General features: G+C 45.8%; 1 protein-coding gene across 5 annotated transcripts in view; it reads right to left on the reverse strand.

Annotated features, from left to right (window-relative positions):
- HDAC4 (histone deacetylase 4) overlaps positions 1-22456 on the reverse strand; it is a 234540-nt gene that overhangs the window by 164258 nt on the left and 47826 nt on the right. Inside the window, exon 1 of one of the 5 annotated variants that reach the window (XM_080933235.1) lies at positions 11411-11544. The exons of 3 other annotated variants lie outside the window; for them this stretch is intronic. The gene's annotated coding sequence lies outside the window, so the exon portion shown is untranslated. Of the gene's footprint in view, positions 1-10913; positions 11052-11410; positions 11545-22456 lie in introns of those variants that run through there. One more of the 5 variants, XM_080933236.1, reaches the window with a different exon arrangement.

Here is a 22456-nt window from a genome sequence, read left to right on the forward strand (position 1 = left end):
CCACAGGCACAGCCATTAAACCAGAGAAAGAAATTTCTCTCTCTGTCTCTCTCTCTCTGTCTCTGTCTCTCTCTCTCTGTCTCTCTCTGTGTCTCTCTCTCTCTCTCTCTCTCTCTCTCTCTCTCTCTCTCTCTCTCTCTCTCTCTCTCTCTCTCTCTCTCTCAGAGAAGGAAGGCAGAATGTAAAACTGGCCATCTTACACTCTGCCTTCTTTCATAAAGACTTTTAACTTTTTTTTTTAAACCTACAAGGAACCAAAAACCACATGGGAAAGGGTATCCAGCAACACTCACAGACAAGCCCATTCCAGCTCTCTGGCAGACACAAAGTCAGTAACTTTAAATTATCATATAAACAATAAGCAGTAAATCTCATTAGATGCAGCCTTACTTTTAAGAACAGGCAACCAAACATCCCTATAGAAATAGACTGGGTACAGCCACTAGCCTGGGGGTTGAAGGCCGCCCAGAGCTGTGAAATTTGGATTCCTTGAAATAACAGAGGCCAGCTGACTTTTGAACTTTAGGGCTCCCAGGAGTTTGGCACAGTAGCTGTCTTCAAAATGCTAGAGATTCCCTTCCCTTAAGTTTGGCTAAGACCAGATCCTTTCCCAATGTTAGTGAAAAAATTTAAGCACCTTGCAGAAAACTCAGGGCTGGAGAGATAGCTCAAGTGGTTAAGAGCACTGACGGCTTTTCCAGAGGTCCTGAGTTCAAAACCCAGCAGCCGCATGGTGGCTCATAACCATCTGTAATAAGATCTGATGCCCTCTTCTGTTGTGTCTGAAGACAGTGACAGTGTACTTATATATAATAAATAGATTAATTTAAATTGCAGAAATAAAGTGCCCAGCCCAAAAATTGATAAACAAGGCATGTTAGAGAGACCAGGGAGGGAAGACACAAGGTGGAACTCCAGACAAACATGAAGTTCAGATCCTGGCTACCCTGAGGGGCTGAGGAGTAGGGAGAACTTGGAGGCCTGCTAGTATCTTGCAGCTGCTGCCCAGGTTGTTCTATTTTTCTTCTCTTTGGATCTACTCAATCCCACACTGAGATACTAGCCTGTGATCAGTGAACACAGCATATATATTGTGAAAACTCTAAATGGTTGGCTTGAAACCGCAGAGTCAGCAAATCTGCCCTCCTCCCTTCCTGGTGAAGCTTTTTTGGTAGAAAATCAAGGCAATGGGCATTTACTAAGCACCCGCTGGAGGTAAACACTGAGAGAAAACTTCAAATGCTGTAAGAAAAAATATATAGCAAATAACCCATAGAAATGTCGACAGAGGGAGCCAGGCTACCATCATCCCCAGCCTGTCCCCTAATCATCCTGCAGGAGCTGCTAATTTTCAAATAAAACAACATACTTTGGCATGTACACCAAGTACAGTAGGTCAGGTTACACTGATATCCAAATACAAGTGCCCTTCATGTTATTAACCAAGAGGACATGGAGGAACAACTTCACCACACAGGGACCTCCCCCTTCAGAAGAGACTGACCCTGGTTCTGGGAACAGAACCCAAGGCTTTGAGGCTAAAGGGCAAGTGTTCCACCACTGAGAGGCATCTCCAGCCATTTTGGGGGTAGAGGGAGACAGGATTAATGTGGGAGGAGACAGGGCCATGCTACCTAATCAAGTCACTATTAATACCACGTCCAACATTCTTCACAGGTTTTTATTCTTTGTAAAATGAGCACATCCTGCTTTGTAAACAAGGATAACTATTCATGGGCGTGTGCTCTGAACCAGCTCACTATCGATTCATTACTTGTTACCCAGCCCCTGCCTCTTCAAGGGTTTCCATCCTGTTTGTGTCCAGTCTGAGCTTCACTTTGCTTCTGAAACAAAATGTCTCCACCAAGACCAATGACCACAAAATCACTACAGGATTCTCTGTACCAACAGGCCAGGCCACCATCTTCTCAAACTGTCAATTTCCCTAGGACCCTTGACATCACCAGACCAGCATTCCATGTACGTGCAGGACCTTCTGGCATGCAACTGTGGCTCCCACCTTCCCAAGGTAGATGATAGCTGTAGCCAACAAGCAGGAAGGCCAACTATGATCGTCCAGTAAGCACCAGAAGAGCCCAAGAGACAGGGAAAATGCATCATCCCATTTTATAGATGAGCAACACTGAGATTCAGAGATCCAAGGTCTCCTATCAAAGGACAGGTTGATCTCCAATCAGAGTCTTTGCAGTCAGACTAGCAGCAGGACCTATATTATCAAAGAGCAGAATTTCCCCAAACACCAAAACATATGTGACATATTCACTTCAGTATCAAGGCAGTGTGTGCTGGTGACATCCCCAGAGTTGAGTGCCCTCACCCCTGCTTCTTTGCTTTGCCTGTCTTCAGGGGTTGCAGTCTCCCTCTTAGATGCAGACAGCTAGCTGCAAGCCAATGCTGGATTTTAAAGGTCACTCCATAACATTTCCTGTTTCAGGGCAACTATAGATCGGGGTCACAAGGCTGGCTGGCATTTAAAAGAATCTGCACTGTTTTGTTTTCTGTTTTTTAAGGACTAGACGTTCATCTTATTATCACTTCTTTTTTTTCCCTTGAAGATAAATCACTGAACTGAGGCCTAAAGGTGCATACGGATAGGGATGGACAGGGTGCTGCTTGTTCTCCATCCCAGGCTCTGAAGCCAAGGGTCTAAGAGACAGGAGACATGGCTTTAGCCTCAGCCAGAAAACCTCGGTGGCAGATTAATTTGCTTAGCACTGCGCTGGTGATCACACTCACTCACTAGGCCTGTCTGAGGCACACAATCTTAGAACTATTGTCCCCATTCCTGCCAAAGACACGAAAAGACATGGAAATGGCTTCCAAAAGATGTTCCCTGGCTATAGAAAAAAAAAATAATACAATTTCCATTCCTGCTAATCTTTATATAAAAACCAGAAATGGCACTTTATGCAAATAAGGGCTGCCCCATGTCCTTTCTGGATATCAGTCAGGGTCATGTGGAGGGTCACACACAAGTGCAGTTGTCACCCTCTAGCCCCACTGGGCTGTCCTATGAAGCTCTGATGGAATCAGAAACTACAAAGAGACAATGTAGGTACACTCAAGACCCAACATCTCCCATAAGCACCAGGCACAGGAACAGGAGTATCTGTAACCTGCTCAGATGCCACCTCAATCATTGTGTGAAATAGCCCCCCAAACTAGATTCTACTTTGAAAAGAGCCTACCTTGCTTATGAAGCAGTGATATGCCACTAAACTAATTACCTGCAAACATAACCTAGATCTCTGTACTATGTCCAGACCCTAAGGTCACTGGGGCAGAGGGAGAGTGCACAATTCAAGTCTACATTCTGTAGCTCAGGTACCATGTGTCCTAAGGCACTGTGAAACCTTGCAGGACCAAGATGTCCTTAGGAGGTAGTCTGGTCTTGCTGAGTAAACACAAGCAGACTGCACCACCATGTAATAGGTGGGTTCTGTTCACTGCTAACAAAGTGATGTGAGGGCTGGCCACACTTGCAGCAACCCAAGTGTCAAACATCAACCCATCAATAAATTACTGTCCTAGCTTAAAAAGGCTCCCAAGACTTTCCAAGAGCTTGTACCATCCTCCTCCCTTGCACAGGCCTATTAGACACAGGGTAGAAAAATACAGAGGACCACAAACACAAAAAGGGAGTCTTAGAAAGACTGGTAGAAAGCAGGGACCTAGAAGTAATAACAAAGCTTCTAGACACAGAGTCAAGTGGTGTTCCTCAAACTGGTCAAGGCAAATCCATGCTACAAATCCTCAGTTCCATCAGATCACACTGCCACAGAGGCACATTCTACCACTGTCTCAGGCACACAAGGCCACACTGTGGGACGTGGCCACTAACTTCAAGGTAGCATTCTACCTGAAATCAGTCACTAGCGTATTATTTTGCCTGTTGCAATCATGATGGAAAAATGTGTTTCACACAACAGATATGTTACGGACTGAGACACAGGTAGCCCCTTTCCCAAAGCAAGCCTGCTTATGGAACGTTCTGGAACATTTGGGTATCCCCAGAGCAGACAGAACCAGACTGAATCTAACCTTTACTTCTGACTGGGCCAGAACTTTGATAAGCCATGGCTTATCAGAGGATGTCAGACCCCTGGGCATCACAGGTGCTAAAACACAGGCAGAGACCAACTCTGCTACACACTGGAACTTTTGCATCTCCAGAAAGGCCCGGGACAAGCTGTATCTAGCCTGTAACCTTCTAGAGTCCCAGCAATCCTAGTTATCACAAATACCACCATCACTTGGCAAAAGCCAAGTCTACTATGGGGGATTCCTTACAAAGTCTTTGCAAGCCCTCAGGGGTCATCACCTCACCAACCTCATTTCAGGCCCCACACAACATTTGCCATAGGTAAAAAGCTTCTGTATCAGGGCCCCACAGTGTAAAGCTCATGCACATCCCCTTCGGCCTACACTAGAATGGCACTGACACTGAGAAAAGCTTTAAGGACACGCATGTGCTTTATAGTACGCAGCTTTTTCCTTCAGAATGAACCCCGGGAAGCGTCCCCTTCTTCCACCATGCCTCTTGCTTCAGATCCTCAGACTCTGAAATGGGATGGCGCCTGATGACATGAGTTTTCTCCTAGGTCAACGTACACTGTTTTACAGGCCTTTCCTTTATTAGGCTTTTCCTTGTGAAAAGCTGCTGCAGAAAGACAAGTGCCACCTCAGTATAGGGACACTTTGGGATGCTTAATACAAATAGTATGAAGTCAATGATGTTCACCTCACCCAAGGGAATATCCAAGTGATCTGACACCTCTCATAACCACACACTCAACATGTGAACATGTAATGTCACAAGGAGGAAACAGGTATTGCAGGTACACAGGTGATGCATGGTAGTTTATACTGTTTAATAGGTCAGTAACTGAGATCTACTTTGGGGCCAAGTAAGTCCACACAAACAAATGAGCATGACTTGGTAGAAAAGGCCATTTGGGTGGGTCCCATCTTCTGTCGACTCTGCTGATTTCCAGACACCACACCAAGCCTAGCCAGGTTACTCACTTCAGGGCCAGTTTCCTGTCCTGGTCTGCCATGAGAAATGAGAGGATCAACCACACTGGTCCAAGAATTGAGGCACAGGCTGACAGCCTGCAGAGACAGGGGGATCCAGCAAATAAGGAGAAAGCAGAAGACTAGGCAGGTAAGAACAAGGGACAAGTGAGAGGTGTCTGCTGTGTAGTCTCCTTTGAAGGCCACCCAGAAATTCTATCTGCTCTATAGTATCTCAGTGACCTTTCAGAACAGTGAGCACGTGCTATGCTTGGGCCCAGAACCCAGGATGACCGCAACTGACCCAGAATCATTGTTCTCAGCCCATCTGGGAATTTCAAATGGATGAAGGCCCTTACACTCAAATGAGCACATGAAGAACCTGCCAACTCTAGCCCTGGCTGCCCCACAGCAGCTCTGTGGGCAGCCGTTAGCCACAGATGGCTGAATGAACTGAACACAGTTCTACAGTCACCCTAGCCTCCCTTGAAAAGCTCAGCAGACCCTGGCTAGAGGCTTCCTCATGGACAGTACAGCTATAATCACATCCATATTCTAAAAGGTCCCAGACCGGAGGACCAGAAGGCTTCTGCTTTTAGAAACTTGTCTTTATATCCCAGGCCCTGTTCTTCTTACTTCAGTGATTAAGAATAATATTCCTTGACTCTGCTCCCCAAATGGAATGAAGCTGGGTAGAGTCTTCCTGTGGACCACAAAACAGAGGTAAAAACAGTCAGCACAGAAAGAGTACACCTCCAGCCATCTTGCCATGAGCATAAAAACAAAGGCCCAATTTCCACAGATGGCTCTTTTCTTCCTGTCCCTTCTCTCTGACAGACCTCTTTCAGGTCTTCCCCTCCCCGCAAAATGTGCATGCATGCATGTATGTATATAACTATGTGCTACAGACACATGTAGAGAACAGAGGACAACTTCCTAGTTAGTTGTCTCCTTCCACGATGTGGGCCCAGAAGATTAAACTCAAGCAAGTCAGACTTGGTGGCAAGTACCTTTACCCCCAGAGCCATCTCACTAGCGTAGACATTTATCTTTCTCACCATGTGCATTTTTGCCTGTGCTGCCCTATGGCAGAGTCCTACAAGAGGGTCTACATAAGCCCTCCTTGGGAAGAAAATCTCAGTGTCATCTTTGACTCACCCCATCTGAGAAGATACCTCCCTTATCCTCTTCTGGGCTCCAGAAAAGAACACCCAGTCCTCATGCCTATCTTCCAGGTTTGTGGATAGGAACTAAGGTTTATCTATAGTGCCTTATGAGACAGATAGCAGTCGCTTCATAGAGGCCAGCCTCCCTGTTCCTAATACCTGCTGCAGGCCCCTATGGGAAAGGGCAATCCCTTCAGCCCACGTCTTGATGTGTCAATTGTCTCACATAGTAGCTAATACCATCAGAGGATGAAAATGTTTCTTACCACAGGGACTGTTCCTCCACCAGGAGTGGGCCGGAGTATGGGTACAGCCACAAAGCCATACCAGGACCTACCTGCCACAAAGGGTCATAAACCTGAGGCTGAATTAAGTCAGGCTTCAACAAAGTTGCCCTATTCCTGATGCTACTTTGTTTAGTATTTTATCTAAGCTGGCCCTGAATTCACAGTGATCCTTCTGCTTCAAACTCAGGTATTGACTTGTTTCTTTGTGAAGCTAAACAAGAAAGGTATCTTCAGCTGCTACCATGCTCCTGGGTGTGGCGACTGGACATCCATCAGAAGCCCTACAAGACAACTGACATCAAGGAGGGCATGACTAAGCCTGAGGCCACCAACTTTTCCTAGGCCTTCAAGTCCTTCACTGAGCATTCAAGAGTGATGCCCTAGCCAAAAATAACCACCACAGATGCCAAATCAGCCAGAAAACACTCCTAACTCTAGCCTCCCTTCATACCTCTTGGATCCTGAGGCTGGAACCAAGAACTGCGCTCTGCTTGGACAAGAGTTTGCCCAAAGAGAGTGTGTGACAGATACGCAGTGGTCAAAACCTAAACCAGTGTCAGCCAAAGGAAGCAGCAGGTTTCTATGGAAGTTTGAACAAGTTCACTTCAAAGTCAAGAGTAAAGCAAAATTAGCAGTAACCTCATCTGGTTTCTCAAATCCAAGTGACTAATACCTAGACCAACCCTAAGTTATGCCAAGCTAGGAAAGAACAGCAGAGCTGGTTAAAGAGACCCCCACAACCTTCCTCATCCACCATTGCTTAGGCCGAACTAGAAGATGTGGACAGGAGCAGCTTCTCCTACAAAGGAGGAGAATCCAGGTAGTGTTTCCAGTGCTTCACAATTCAATTCTCGGCAGGTCTTTACCTCTTTACAGCTACAAAGTAGAAGAAATCAAGTAACTTGGTGACAGTGCGCAGAGATGGCCCTGCCCCAAGCCCCTGCTGCAGACCACTGGTAAAGAGCACACAGACAGCACTACTCTGTCTTTCCACAGCCTTAGCCTGCTCTATGTAGGCACAGTAACTGAGAGGCTGTTGGGAAAACTGACAGTCAAACCATCATCTTGCCCACTTACCTCTCCCAGCCCTGCCCCAAAGACTAGCTTCCAGGTCTCCATATCAAACCCATTTGAGGCCCAGACTCTAAAACCACACTTGAAAGACCAGCAGGTACTCTAGAATTGAATTGTGCCTGCAATTCCAGCCTTCTGTCTACATCAGCAGACCCCCAACTAGTAGTTTAGCCTTGTATATAAAACCAGGACAGAAAACTCAAACAAGACAAGCCCTCAGTTACGATGCTCTGAGCACACTTGTGTGCGTGTGTGTGTGTGTGTGTGTGTGTGTGTGTGTGTGTGTGTGTGTGTGACACAAACAAAATTTGTTGCTGATACTTTCATTCCCTACTTCAAAGACTACATGAGATAAGCCCTTACTATAAGGAGCATGTCACAAGTATGAAATGACACCAGGTGGTGGTATAGTGACACTTGAATTATTAATCTGAAGCAGCAGATGAACAGTGTGAGTCCTACTTAACCCTGAACACTTATAAGGACAGTAGGTAGAATTCAGCACGCCCAAGATCATCCTGCAAACTCAGCAGGCAAAACACACTGTTTAGGCCTTGTTATTCTTCAAAAGACATTCTGTTTTCCAGGGACCTGGGACTAACAGCAAACTACACAGATGGCAGGGCCACTTTGCCAGAGTCCTGGGGTTAAAAGCCTTCAATCAAACTGTCACTCCAGTGCCATTAAAATGCAGAGGGAAATGGTCTATGTGATAAAGATTAGCAACCACAAAACACAGACACTTACAGTTCAAGAGGGTAAGACTCTTATCTGGTGATATTCTAAAGTTAACAAAACCATATTCAGAGCAAGATATAAAATCCTTTGGAGCCTAAGACCTCCCTAGTGACACACATAGCGCAGTCAAGAACACATGCTGGGGCCCCTGCAGTTCAACCACAAGGCCCAGGTCAAGCAGGTGGGCCTGGTACTTTCTTATAGACAGTCACCACATCTTGGCGGTTCTTGTGCTTGTTGGTAGTCTGAAGATCTGTGTGAGCGCTGGTGGAGAGGCAGCAGCAACAACTTAGAATCTTGCTTAGCAAACCTCACTTTCACATGCTCAGGACAATAAAGCATTCCTACTGCTTTATCCCAGACAGCTTCACTAGGCCTGGTGTGGAGCTATGTGACCTAGGACCTCCTTTACTGAAGAAACTGTCCTGTCAGGGGCTGACAATGTCCTCTGAGTGGATAAACTTCACACTGGCGACAACATGGTTCCTATTTTTGCCCCCTTTCTTTGTGAATCCACCTTGCTAGAACATGAGGAAAAGGGAGTCTCCAACTTTCAATTCCTAATTTTTATACAGTATAAAATATTCTGAACTATGATCAAAGAATGTTAGAACAAGTGCTAGAAGTTTCTAGATTTAGGGAAAGAATAAGAACTAAGTTTGGCTTTTTTTTTTTTTTTTTTTTTTTTTCCTCAAATGATTGGATGTCACAGTGGAAGTCGCCAGTGTCCTAGACATAAAGGAAATGTTTCTGTAAGCTAGTATCTAATGACTGGTCACAGGCTGTCTTGCTACACAATGATGACAGGTCTGTACTCAGGGCTCCAACTTTGTTAAATTAGGAAGACAGACAAGTTCAACTTTTCAGAAACCAAGAAGGTGGCACATGAGCCTAAGCCAGGATCAGCAGTCAGAGACCACAACTTCCCTGATGAGACATAAAGCCCTAAAGACACCTGCCCAGGCCTCTCTCATTGAGATGTTACTGCCAGCCAGGTACCAGCCACATAGATACTTCCTCCCAAGCCAAGACATCCTGCTCCCAATTTCAGCCCAACCACTCCACCCTTCACAACTGTGACATTAACCAAAAGCTAGAAAAGATGTTCTTCACCAGTCCATGGGCATCTGTCCCACGCCAGTACCCCATATACCCAACAGGTTCTGACAAGCCCTCTGATACAGAGGGACCTGGCCCTAAGCCCACTAGGCCTACTGGTGATAGAGGGACAAGAACTACATCAGTCATGTCAAAACTCAACCCTACTATCCCATGTGACTTCAAGGCCACCCACCACATTTCCCACCTACCACTGCACCAAGCCAAGCCAAGTTAATTCACCAAAAGAACTTTCTGGAAGAGATTGAAGATCTGCAAGGGTCATGTATTTACACTTTCCTGAGCCTATGGCAATGGGGGCAACAGAAGTACAGGTTGCTGCGGGCCATGGTAAGGAGCTTTGTCCTCTTTAACCCATTTATACTACAGCCTTAAGCATCCAGGGGGCCCAGGAGAAGCCACAGCAGCCTAGATGGTTTTCTCAGATCTCACCTATCCTTTCTGACTCTACATGTTCAATCTTGCAAGCTAGAGGACCCAAAAACCCTTGTCCAGAAACCCTGACATGTCTCAATGCCTGGATCAGCACAGAGGCCCAGCCAATACAGACTCTTGGAGCCTACACAGCTCTGAGATCGGCCTGACAATAACAGGAGACACCCTCTGACAAGTGAGACCTGGGAACTATGGGCTACTTTAGAAACAAGAACAGGGAAAAGACCAAATACTACAGGGTGGCCAGCCTCCCATGTTTAACTGCCCAGACCTCTAAGGATTCACATGACTTTAATTGACTTTCTGAGATTCAGAGGGCAGCTCCCACGGGAAAGGGGATTCTAGAAAAAGCCATACTTGTTCAGACAACTTTCTGACCATGATATTACACCACATCCTGTAAAATGTTGGGACATATCTTCCCCAGGTTTATATGAGCAAAACAGAATGGTTTTGCATATTCTCTTCACAAAAAGTACTGGCTAGAAGCACCAACATGGATTTAGGAACAGTTGTACTGGATTCTACAGTGTGGCCAGATAATGCATAACAGCTTGTGTCAGAGGTCTGCCTCTTCTCTTCTGAGACTCACCAGCAAACTGAACCACCCCATGCCCTACTCTCAATGCTAGTCCTAAAGAGAATGACCATGCAGCAAGAAGCTAGAAGTCCAAGACTGCCCAACATATGGCTCTGCCTAGCTAAATGCCAAATGTGAGAATCTGAGCGAGGCATTTGAATCTCTGAGGCTCACTTTCCTCATCTGTGAAACGGGGTTTATAAAGGTACCATCTGATTGTGTGTGTGTGTGTGTGTGTGTGTGTGTGTGTGTGTGTGTTTACAGTGGTAACTGCACTAACACATATAACAAGATCTGGTATCCCTTGGAAGATGGCTGCAATCTTCAGATCCAACAGAGCCAGGGTCCCTTTCCACCTCCCTGAGCTCCCTGACACAGCACAACTGACTGACTAGAGTAGCACCTGGTGATAAATGTTCCTAATAGGAATTCAAACATGGTCTCGGGAAGCAACGGCTGTTTAGTCAGTAAAAATACAACCTTGTCCAGGGCCAGCTATCTTCCTAATACTGGAGAAGCTACTTTTCTGCCCAAGTGAGTGAGCAGTTCACATTTCAAAAGGGCAAGGATACACGCTCGAAGTCCAATCCAGGTACATCAAGGTCAGTGGAGCTTAGAGAGTTCCATCTCCCACTCAGTACAGAGGCCTCCAGGCTAAGACCCCAGAGCACTGAGAGCTGCCTGCCAGCTCTCTTCCTTTCACAGGGCTGTATGGGCACAACAAAGACACATAAATGTTCCCCAATCCCTGACATACAAACAAGCATACCAACAAACTGCATACCAACTTCATTCCTAGATCCACCCACTTCAGAAGTGAGCCCCTAGCTAGAAGGGAACCCTGTGAATAGTATCCCCCAGGAGTTCAAATATTAAAAGTTGATTCCAAAGCACTGGTCACTGAGAACACCACTGAGCAGTTACATAACAAAACTCAGAAACCCCTTAAAGTTTCTTTGCAGTTCAAAGGCATTTACCTTCAGTTAAGACCTGGGTTCAATCTGAGAAGCCCCTCCAAAGCTGTTTGTCCAAGAGTAGAATGCTCTAGCACGGCTCTGCCGGGCTCACTGGGAAGAATCTCACTGCTCTGCCCTGACATCTGGTTTCTATTTCATATCCATGTTGTCACATTATATAACAAGCAGATGATATGAGGAGTGCTATGAGCGTTTCGGCCCAAGGCTCACAGAGAATGCCCCAGACAATGTTTATCATCAGGCCATGAGCATTCACTCAACCAAACTGGACAGACACTGGGCTGCTCAAAGCCCAGGGGAGCACACTGACTCCAGGGCAAGCAAAGCAAGCCTCCTCAAGACAGCCCATAAGTGAGCCAGTGCCCCTTCCTTCCTCTCCTCCTGCCTTCACAAAATGACCTCTGGCCTACATTTAATTTTTCTGCACCTGGAAAATGACTTCTGCCTTGGAGGCACACAGGAAAGTGTTAACACACAGGATCACAGTGGAATCAGGGGCAGAAAGTTCCTGAAACACCTGCCTGCTCCACCTGTGTGGGACCCAAAAAAGGAGCGTCTACATAAGTAGGCTCTACCCGAGGCACAGTCCTCCTAGCAAGAATCCTGAGCTTTTCTATACCATGCCCGTCCTGTACCCACAGCACAGCCCTCCCCGGCTTATTTGCAGAGGTACTCTGTCACCTTGGGAGTTCCTTATAGCACAGACACAGGAACAGGGAACCACTAGAGAGTAGGCAAGGCAGAAAGGGGCCTAACTTAACCTCTAAAACAGACACACATGGAGACTAAGCCTAGTCCATGATCCCTGAATCAGTACTTAGAATTTTAAACTAGACACACCCATAACATGGCCAGAAGACTTTCAGACAACAAGCCACAAGTTAACTTACACAGGCTACACCATTAATCAAGGTAGTACTTTCCTTCTAACAAATATGTGCTGAAAATGCCTTCTATGTTCAGGTGACACACGAGCAGTCAGGAGGCTAATGTGAGGGTAGATCTTTCTATTATCAACAACTTTACCACCATGTGCCTTCTGATGCTGGCCTTGCTCCCATGAAGCCATCAGCCTGACGAGGAAGGGAGAGAGAGGAGAGAGAGGAGAGAGAGGAGAGAGAGGAGAGAGAGGAGAGAGAGGAGAGAGAGAGGAGAGAGGAGAGAGGAGAGGAGAGAGAGAGAGAGAGAGAGAGAGAGAGAGAGAGAGAGAGAGAGAGAGAGAGAGAGAAGCTGTCAAACCCAAGTAAAGTGAACCCTGAAAGGTAAATCAGCTGTGGAAGGTCTACCACACCCTGTGCCCAGGAACCTGCTTTAGCATTAGGATTCACCTCAAGAGAATGCCTCAACAGTGGGTGGGAAAGGCAGCCCCACCGTGACAGAGAACAGCCTGTCTCTTACCTCTCATTTCTTCTTCCTTGCATCTCATGCCGGAATCTCAGGTCCCTAGTTTAGCCCCCAAAGAATAGGAGCCTGTTCACAGAGCTGGAGTTCTGGGGTTCATTCATTCACTCAGGTATTGGACTGCTGTGGGAAGGCTAAAGAAACTGAAGGAACTCAGCTCTTGAGTCTACAGCTCATAAGCCTCGGTGTCACAGGGCAGCATCACCATTGAAAGTGGCCATGCCCCATGCCCAATAAAGAGGCAGAGCAGCAGCGCCACCTAAGTAAGGATGGGATCTCAGGGCCAGCAGCAGCACAGAGCCAAGACAGCACACTCTTCTTAGAGGGGTCCTCAGCACCATTGCCAAGGTTGCAATGCCAGGGCCCCAGATCATGAGACCAGATACAAGGGAGGCCATTTGCACATTGATATCTCCATCACACAGAACTAGGTGATGGTTCAACCCATATTTCCAGAGCAGGCTCATCATGGTGAGTCCCCACATGGTACCCAAAAGGTCCACTCATGCACATGGGCATGCACGCTTTCACGTGTGTTCTTTTCTCCCTTAACTATTTGATAGAACATGAATTGAGTCATCAATAAAATGCAAGCAAAAATTTCTCATTGCCCCACACCCTAAACACAACCCCTGAGTACTATTTATGAGGTGTATGGCGAGGGGTAACGGTTCTACCATTGCACCAAAGACACACATGCTGTCAGTCTTTGTTCTTGTTCATCATCTGTTCTATGCTGTAGAGGAAAGACAAACCACTCTTTTCTTTGTATATCCAACTAATAAAAACTTTCACAATGGTCTTCATGAAAATGGACAGTGACTTAGAAACAGGCACAGTGCCAAGGGTGAAGTTGATGTTTGCTGTGCCAAAACTCTACAGCACTCACCAGACCAAGAATAGAAAAAGAGTGGCCAGAGCTCTATACCCATAACTAGACACAAGCTGCAAAACAGAGGCTTCAACAGTCTAGCACAGTGGCACAGGCTCAGGACCAGCAGCACAGTGATCCAGGCAAATCCCCTTCCCTCTTGGCTTCAACCACAGGAGCTGGCACAGTCACAAGCTCCAGTTCTACTTGCAAGCCCCACTTATAGCCTACAGGCAAGCCAGCACGGTGCTTGCTGTAGGGAGGCCTTGGGAAAAAGAAGCTGGAGGCAGTGGCCTGGTGCAGCTTGCATGCAAGACTATCCCAGAGGAAGGCTGAGGCATGATCTCTGATCATATCTGATCTCTGCTGATGTACCTTTGGGGAATCCAAAAGAGGGGTGATGACTGGATAAGGAAGCTCTCTTCTGTCCCTGTCTCTTTACCAAGCTGGCTTCTACTTAGATTCATTCCATATTTTAAATGTGCTCTACATGGAGAACAAAAGTCCTTGAAAAAAGAACTAGATGGGATGTCCCTGAGGTAACCAGAAACTGATCTTATTGTCTCAGAACTGAGAGGCTGGGGCAAGGACCCTAGAGGTACTCATAACTCAAGAACAGCTCTTCTCCTTGGAATTGAATCCAGGGACTGTACCTATAGACCTCCAATGGAACACTTTCGATATGGCAGTGACACCTGGGAATCACATGGTTTCCTGCAGTATTAACAAGCATGGCTAGGCTGATCTTCAGCCCCTCGAAACCCCAGATTATTCCAGCTCTCTGCTCAGTCACATTATAGCTTCTAGCAAAGCTAGTACTCCACACAACAGCCAGCTGAGGACAGTGAACAGGGCAAAGCCTGAAAATGAGACCCTGTTCCTGATAGAGTGACCATATCACCTACAGAGCTGTGTTCAGCAGGGCACAAATGAATCCCACAGAAGACAGGAGTTCGAAGCAAGGCAAATCAGACAAGGCCAACAAACATAAGCCTGCCAATGGCTAGAAGGGAGCGGATCCAGAGAGAAAGTGCCCTTGAGGACTCAGAGCCACAGATCACCTTGCTGTGAACAGCTGGTGAGCCCTGACAGAAACTTTGGCTCATGCACCGTGAGGTGTGTTCTAAGCAGGGCCTAAGCCACTGAGTATAAACATATCAGAATCCATCTGAAGGAATGTGTCAGCAACACATACACTGTCCACAGAAAGTGACAAGAACAAAAGTCATAATAATAAGCCATAAGGAGGTATTGGACCAGGAAAGTAGTAGCAGGCTTATTAGACAGTCCTGTTACTATTTAATAGCTATGCAGGCCCCTGGAGAGCTCCCAAACTTCCTATGCCTCAGTTACTCATCTGCCAAAAGGTAATATGACAACCCACCTTTCCTGGAGGGACATTAAGAAATAAGTAAGATTATATGTACTAATCATTACACACAGACACACAGACACACAGACACACACACAGACACACACACACACACACACACGTTAAAAATGAGCCATATTCCCAAAAGAAGCTTCAACATCTAACAAGAACACATGTTCCACATGTTCATAGCAGCCTTATTTATAATAGCTATATGCTAGAAAGAACCCATATGCCCTTCTTCAACAGAGGAATGGATAAAGAAAGTGTGTTACATTTACACAATAGAGTACTTACTACTCAGCTATTTAAAACAATGACTTCATGAAATTCCTAGACAAATGGATGGAACTTGAAACTATCATCCCAGTCACAAAAGAACACTCATGATATGTACTCACTGATAAGCGGATATTAGACCAAAAAGCTCAGAATACCCAAGAAACAATTCACAGAAATAATGAAGTTCAAAGAGAAGGAAGGCCAGTAAGTGGATACCTCAGTTCTTTATAGAAGGGAGAACAAAACATTCATGGGAAGAAATAGACAAATAGAGGAGTAGGGATTGAAGAAAATATCATCCAGAGACTGCCTCACCTGGGGATCCATCCCATATGCAGCCACTAAACTGTTGCTGATGCCAAGTAGCGCTTACTGGCAGGATGTGAATGCTTCCTCAAAGGCTCTGCCAGAGCCATACTGATACAGATGAGGATGCATTCAACTAACCATCGGACTGAACACGGCAACCCCAATGAAGGAGCTAGAGAAAGGACAGAGGAGCTGAAAGGGTTTGCAACCCCATAGAAAGAACAAATAATCAACTAACCAAACCACCACAGCTCCAAGAGACTAAAACACAAACCAATGAGTTCCCATGGAGAGACTCAGTTGCATATGCAGTAGAGAATAGCATTCTCTGGCATTAATGGGAGGAGAAGCCTTTTTGGTCCAGTGAAGGCTCATTCTCCCAGTATAGGGGAATGTCAAGGTGCTGAGGTGAGACAGAGTGGTTGAGAGAGGAAGAACCTTCATGGAGGCAGTGGGAGGGGGAGGGGGGATTGGGATTGGGGGAAAGGGAATAACATTTGAAATGTAAATACAGAGAATATCCAATAAAAATGAGCCATATAAAACAAATATAAATTATAATTCTTGATATTTTAAACTAAATGAATGAGTTAAATAATGAAGGAGATAGAACTAAAAGGAGAACTGTTCAACAGTGAAAAGTCCTATAGAAGGAATTCAGAGAGGACTTGCAGAAAACTGTAGTGTGGATCTTTCACAACTCCCTGTTCCAGGGCATCCAATGCTCTCTTCTGAATTCAATGAACATCTGCACTATAGATACACATATACACCTAATTAAAATAAACCTCCCAAAGGTATAGTGGGGATGGGGGTATTGAGGAGAGGCCAGAGAAAAATATACAACACTAGTGTTCCAAAAAGAAAGATTTAGGACAGAAATGTAAATTTTAAGAAGGTAAGTGCTAATAGAGGCACAATGAACAGAGCTATACCTGAGGCAACATGGTGCTGTCACAATGACTAGACACAGCCAGGTAAAAGGACAGAGTCCAGCAGGGGTGACGGGAGCATTTCAGTCACTGATACAACAGGGACCTGTAAATAAACAGTACTGGGACAACGAAGGGTAAGCTGGGTTAAGATAAAATTAGACCAAAACATCACCACACCCAAGAGTAAACTCTCAACAGCCAGGGTATGATACACACTCAGCACACAGCACAAGGGACACCCCCTGATGGCTACACAGAAGCTGGCTTCCCACTGGAGATCCCAGTACGGGTGCAAGAAGGCGCACAGTAAGTGTGACTCTGGGAAAGGCTTAGTGCTAAATGAGCACAATAAAATGTCAAAAGCAGCAGGTAAAGAGGGGAACCATGTGAGTAAATATGTAGCTAGTAGTCATGGTCCCTCCTGTGAAGAACTCTGGAATAGCGTGGGAACCAAGTCCAACATGCCAACAGAAAAACAGCCTTTGGGAAGGAGAGAGTTCTGCACTTATCCAGACAGCAAGTAAGAAGAGACTCAGCTGGCACAGCGCGTAGGAACCACCTACCAGGCCAGACCCACCAGTGGGACTATGAAACAGTACCTCTTCTATGCAGAAAATTTTGGAAATTGTAACAAAATTGTGTGTGTGTGTGTGTGTGTGTGTGTGCGCGCGCACGCGCGCGCGCACGCGCATCTTTCTTCATAAATCATTTCCCTACAATACCTCAGACAACACAACCCCTATAAGGTCATATATATGGCTGTTCCCTGAGTAAGGCCTCAGTGGGCACCCTGCCATATTCCCCTCAGAGGGTGCATGGTTCATAGTCAACTGTTAAAGAGCTTCAAACAAGCAGGCATCCAGAGCCCAGTATGTCAGGAATCAGTGGAGACTCCTGTGAACATCCTTGCACAATGCAGAGAGGCAGGGTGTATCCCTGCTGTCACACAAGCAACCATAAGGGCAGGGTGAGCAGGAGAGGTTCGCCAAACCTCACAGCCACACAGAAGATACTCAGCTCCATACTTACAAATGTGAGCAGATATGAAGAGAGAGGTTAAAATGAAATATAGATCGAGCCATGTTTCACACAGAAGTGGGAACTCTCTGAAGCACATTGAACACAGGGTTTGGTCCTATGCCTTTGAAGTTTGCTGAGTTCTGGTCACTGTTTTTTTGTTTGTTTGTTTGTTTTGTTTTGTTTTTCTCAGAGATATTTTTGTTTGGTTGTTGTTGTTATTTTATTACTCTAAAGTTGAACAAATGAATAAATATTTTTAAAAAAATTTGGGTCCTAAGTACTTTGCTCTCCAGGAGACTATCAACTATAAAGAGACTAGAACAACCGAGGCCACAGCAATGCTGAGTGGAACTGGAGATATGGGTGCACACATAAGGGATTTACATACAAGAACCCAAAAAGAGCTGCATTCAACTACCTCTGTAGTTGAGCCCCAGCTCTGTGCTAGGCCAGAAGGCCAACAGCACTTGGTACATGCTTCTAAAACCCATCCTCCAAGGGGCTGGAGAGATGGTTCAGCGGACAAAGTGCTCACCATATTAAATGTTATGACCTCAATTCAGGTATCTAGCACCACATAAAAGCCGAGCATGGTGGTGAGCAACCACAATCCTAGCACTAGAAAGGGAGAAGAGGGTCCCTAGGGTTCATCGTCAGTCAGTGTGGTCTAAAGGAAGAGTTCAAGGTTCAGTGAGAGACCCTATTTCAAAAACAAAAACAAAAAAAGACAAAATGGAAAGCAATAGAGGAAGACACTAGGTGTCTACCTCTAGTGTACCCACCCCAACACATGGGGTATTCCCACACTCTCACAGAAGTGTGTGCACACACGCACACACACATGGGGGTGGGGGGGACCAAAGCCATAACACTTTGAGTCCTCATGAAAGGAACAGCCACTACACAGTGCCCTCGGCTTCCTCTTGTTCTTTGCTGCTCAACACTTGGCACAGTGCTGTCCGCTCCCTTCTGTGAGCACTTGCCCTGACTAGGTTGGAAAGCAGCAATCTGTACATTCATGCTAGCGTACAGTTGTCCTTGAAGTTGACCTTTTGGTAGCATGAGAAAATACTACATGAAAACAAAAGCCTAGCAAATTTATTCCTTAGTAGTTAGAATCTATTTATATAAGCCATAAATAACATAAGCCCTGGCATGGTGGTGGCACATACCTATAACCCAACACTCAGAAGGCTGAAGCAGGCAGACCCTAAGTTCAAGACCAGTATGGGCTGCACAACCAGATCCTGTCTCAAAATCCAACCAACCAAACTCAGTGCAACTGTATATATAACGCATCAGTCATTTCTAATAACTGCAGCTCATGTCTAACAGTGCCCATAGTCTGGGTGGTAAAGTCACCCAGCATGCACCATGGAAAGAAGGAATGGGATAGTAGTCTCATACAAAGCTGGAATCATACTACCTAAGCATAAAGGGGTGTCACAAAACTCAAAGACAAGAACACACACTCTTAAAAAAAAAAAAAAACTAAGTGAACTAAGAAAATTCAAAACAAAATATATTCTTTATAGCTTCATTTGAATTCCTTCAAATGAAGGAAAAAGGACACCTTTGTGGGCCACAAATGCAAAGGCTCTCAGAGCATGGATGCAGTTGACAGGGCTTTTATAACTTAAGGATGAGCATAAGAAGCAAGTAGCACTGCTTCCCAGCTGAAAAAGATAATGCCCAGCAACAGAAACTTTGAGCAACTGAGAAGTTGTACAAAGAAAGTGCTCAAGTGATCCTGAACTTCAAACACAAACTGTGTATGCAGAGGCAAAGGCTAAGCAGTCAGGTTAAGGAAACACAAGCTTGGGGCATCAGATGATTCAGTCACAGTGAACCAATATGAAGTTCAAACAGGAACACAGACTCACAGGTACATAATTCAAACAGGAAGGTTTGTGAAGAAAATTAAACACAAAATAAGACTGGCAATTTGGTTCAAGCATTTTTGGTTAAAGGTAAGGACAGCAGTCTTGAAGCTCATTCAGATAAAATGGGTGAGTTCCGTTCCCTGTAAAGGCTGCTGCTGCTGCTACTACTACTTGCTTGCTAAGCAGGAGGAACCTACCAGGCCAAGGCACCATGTGTACTGCTGTCTCCCCACTCAGCAGCCCGCCCCACAGCCAGTGCATGCAGGCTCCAAGGGCAGATCCATTAGGGACTCTGCTGCAAGCTGAGAGAGCAGTTTGGAAGCACCATTCATGGGGTTCACCAGTTCACACCTGACACAACTGCAGACCTACAGCCACCTGGCCAGCCATTCTCAAACATGCCGCTCTTCAGAGAGGAAGACAAACAGAAGAAGGTATGGATAACAACAAGCTGATAAAGGAATACAGTGGCAAGGATGGGAGTCAGGAGAGGCAAAGTTGTATGTCCACACACCCTGGCCTAGAAAGAGCAGCAGCTGTGCTGATGTGGAAAGAAAGGGAGACAACTGTAGCTGATACAGCTTCCCAAGAAAAGGTTCCCTCTGACCTAACCACTCAGAAGACAGCAACGTCATCCACAACAGCCATGAAGGCAGATCTGTCTCACATAGTGGCCAAAAATTAACCCAAATTTAAAGGTCCAAATACAGAAACTAAAACCATAAAGTTCTTACCAGACAGCAGAAGATCTTCATACCTTGGACCTGGCAGCAGCTTCTGAGACATGACAGCAAAGTCAGTCAACAAATAGAAAGGAGAACTAAACCTCCTCAAAAGCAGACACTAGAGATCACAAAAGCAACACTGAGTGGGAGAAGCCCGGGCAAGCGGTAGACTAAGCACACCGCAATTCACAGTAAGGAGACAACCCACTCAAACAGCCAAACCCTAGACAGACATCTCCACAAAGAAGAAGCCTAAGGAGGTGCTTGCTCAGCAGCTTTACTTACTAGCAAATGCAAATGAAAGCCAAGTGAAGCCACGATGAAACACCACCTTTAACAATGGCAAGGTACCAAAATTAGCACGTGTACAGAAGAGTGGACTCACCAGACAACGCTGTTAAAAAATATTAAAAACGTGAGAACTGTGGTTTCTCAACAATTACATGTGGCATTCTCATGATCTTCCAGGTCTGCCCCTAGAATTCAAAGTGGGGACTCAAACAGACACAAGTCCACCAATGTTCGCATCACCTAAAATCTAACATGACCTGAGTCTACATCAGAAGAATGCATAAATAAGATGTAAATCATACAGAGGAAGCATTATTCAGCCTTGGAAAGGAATGAGATTCTGTCAGGTGCTTACACAGATGATTCCTGAAACACCGCTATACTACATAAGCCTGGCAGAGGACAAACACTACATAGTTGCACTTACCTGAGGTACATAGGGTTGCCTGGTAACCACTGGGGCTGGGAAGGAGATGTGCAGCCGGTACTGAAAGGCACCCTTTCTGTTCGAAAAGGTCGATGTTTGAAAACAGGTGCATGACAATGCATCACTTTAAGTGCATCAGACACACTTAAAGATGGTCACAGTAGAAATATTTACGCTGCTTGAATTCTGCCACAATAATAGACACAATGAGCCAAGAAAACCACATGCAAGTTAGAAAAGACCAGAATAACGGCCAAGTATAGAGGAAAGAATAAGTGCTTCACAGCATAGATCAGCCTGGGCCCCAAACTCTATCCTCCTGCCTTTGCCTCTGATTTCGGAGATTACAGGCATGTGCTGCCACACCCAGGCAAAAGCTGTAACTGATATATAAAAGTGTTCAAGACACAGTAAATGAAAGACCTTGAGAAAGAATGGGGAACCCACCACAGGTGCCACGTGTTGTTAAGAACAATAAGACTAACAAGGAAACTTGGCCTTTACAGAAGGCATCCCAGCAAGCTAATAGCTACTGCCTCTGTGGCTTAAGAGGCTCACTTCCATGCTACCTTAAGACTCCATACAGTAAATGCAGCCAGTGGAGCAGTTCCCATGAATGCCCTGTCCACAGAGAATTCTGCTCTCATTCCTAAGAGAAGCACACAGACCCAAGATTTTCCCAGGCCCAGGGAACCACTGAGACCACATCACCTGCAATAGTACCCCCCCACACACACACACATTTCCAGGAAAAGCTTAGCCTATGATGACTGATTAACTAACTAACTGCCTGTACTAAACATGTTTCAAAACCAGGGACTGCAGAACCTCCAGAAGCCACAGAGACCTGGGTCTCTGAGCTGAGCCCTGCTTGACTCTGTTCTCTCAGCTGCACCTGAACACCTGGCCCAGCCATGGAGCCTCTCACCACACCTGCAGCAGAAGCTGCGTATCCCAGAGAGTTACAAGGCTTAGGGAGCAAATGACATTAACAAGTGAACTTGAGCCTAATAAGCATTCTTCCACTACCCACGGCCCGGGGGAGAAGTGGCCATGCCTCACATATAGTTTAGATGGCGTGGGAAGCACTGAGCTCTAGCTCCACTGTGGCAGAGCCCTAGAGCCCACCAAGGAACACTGACTGAAACAATCACTAGCTTTAGCATCACATAGGTTAACACTGCTTACAACCTAGATTTACTTTTCATTCATAAATCTTCCTTAAACTGTGACAGGGACTGTAGAGATGGAAAATTAGTAGAAAATAAAGAAAATCCCTGATCTCATGTTCTGCACAGGCTACCTGGACATCAAGGGCTCCCTCAGCAACTACACTTGTAACTGCCTCTGGAGCCTCTGAGAAACTCTGTCTCAAACACAGGATGACCTGACACAACCACAGAGAATAACCAGCCCCCCCCCCCCCCTTTACCTCTTAGTATCTGCAACAGCTGGATTACAGCCACACATCTCCCTAAAGATGCACTAGGAAGCCCTAATGTTTGTGTTTCACACTTACTGCAGGCCATC

This window comes from Micromys minutus, assembly GCF_963924665.1.
Source record: "Micromys minutus genome assembly, chromosome: 19".
NCBI lineage: Eukaryota > Metazoa > Chordata > Mammalia > Rodentia > Muridae > Micromys > Micromys minutus.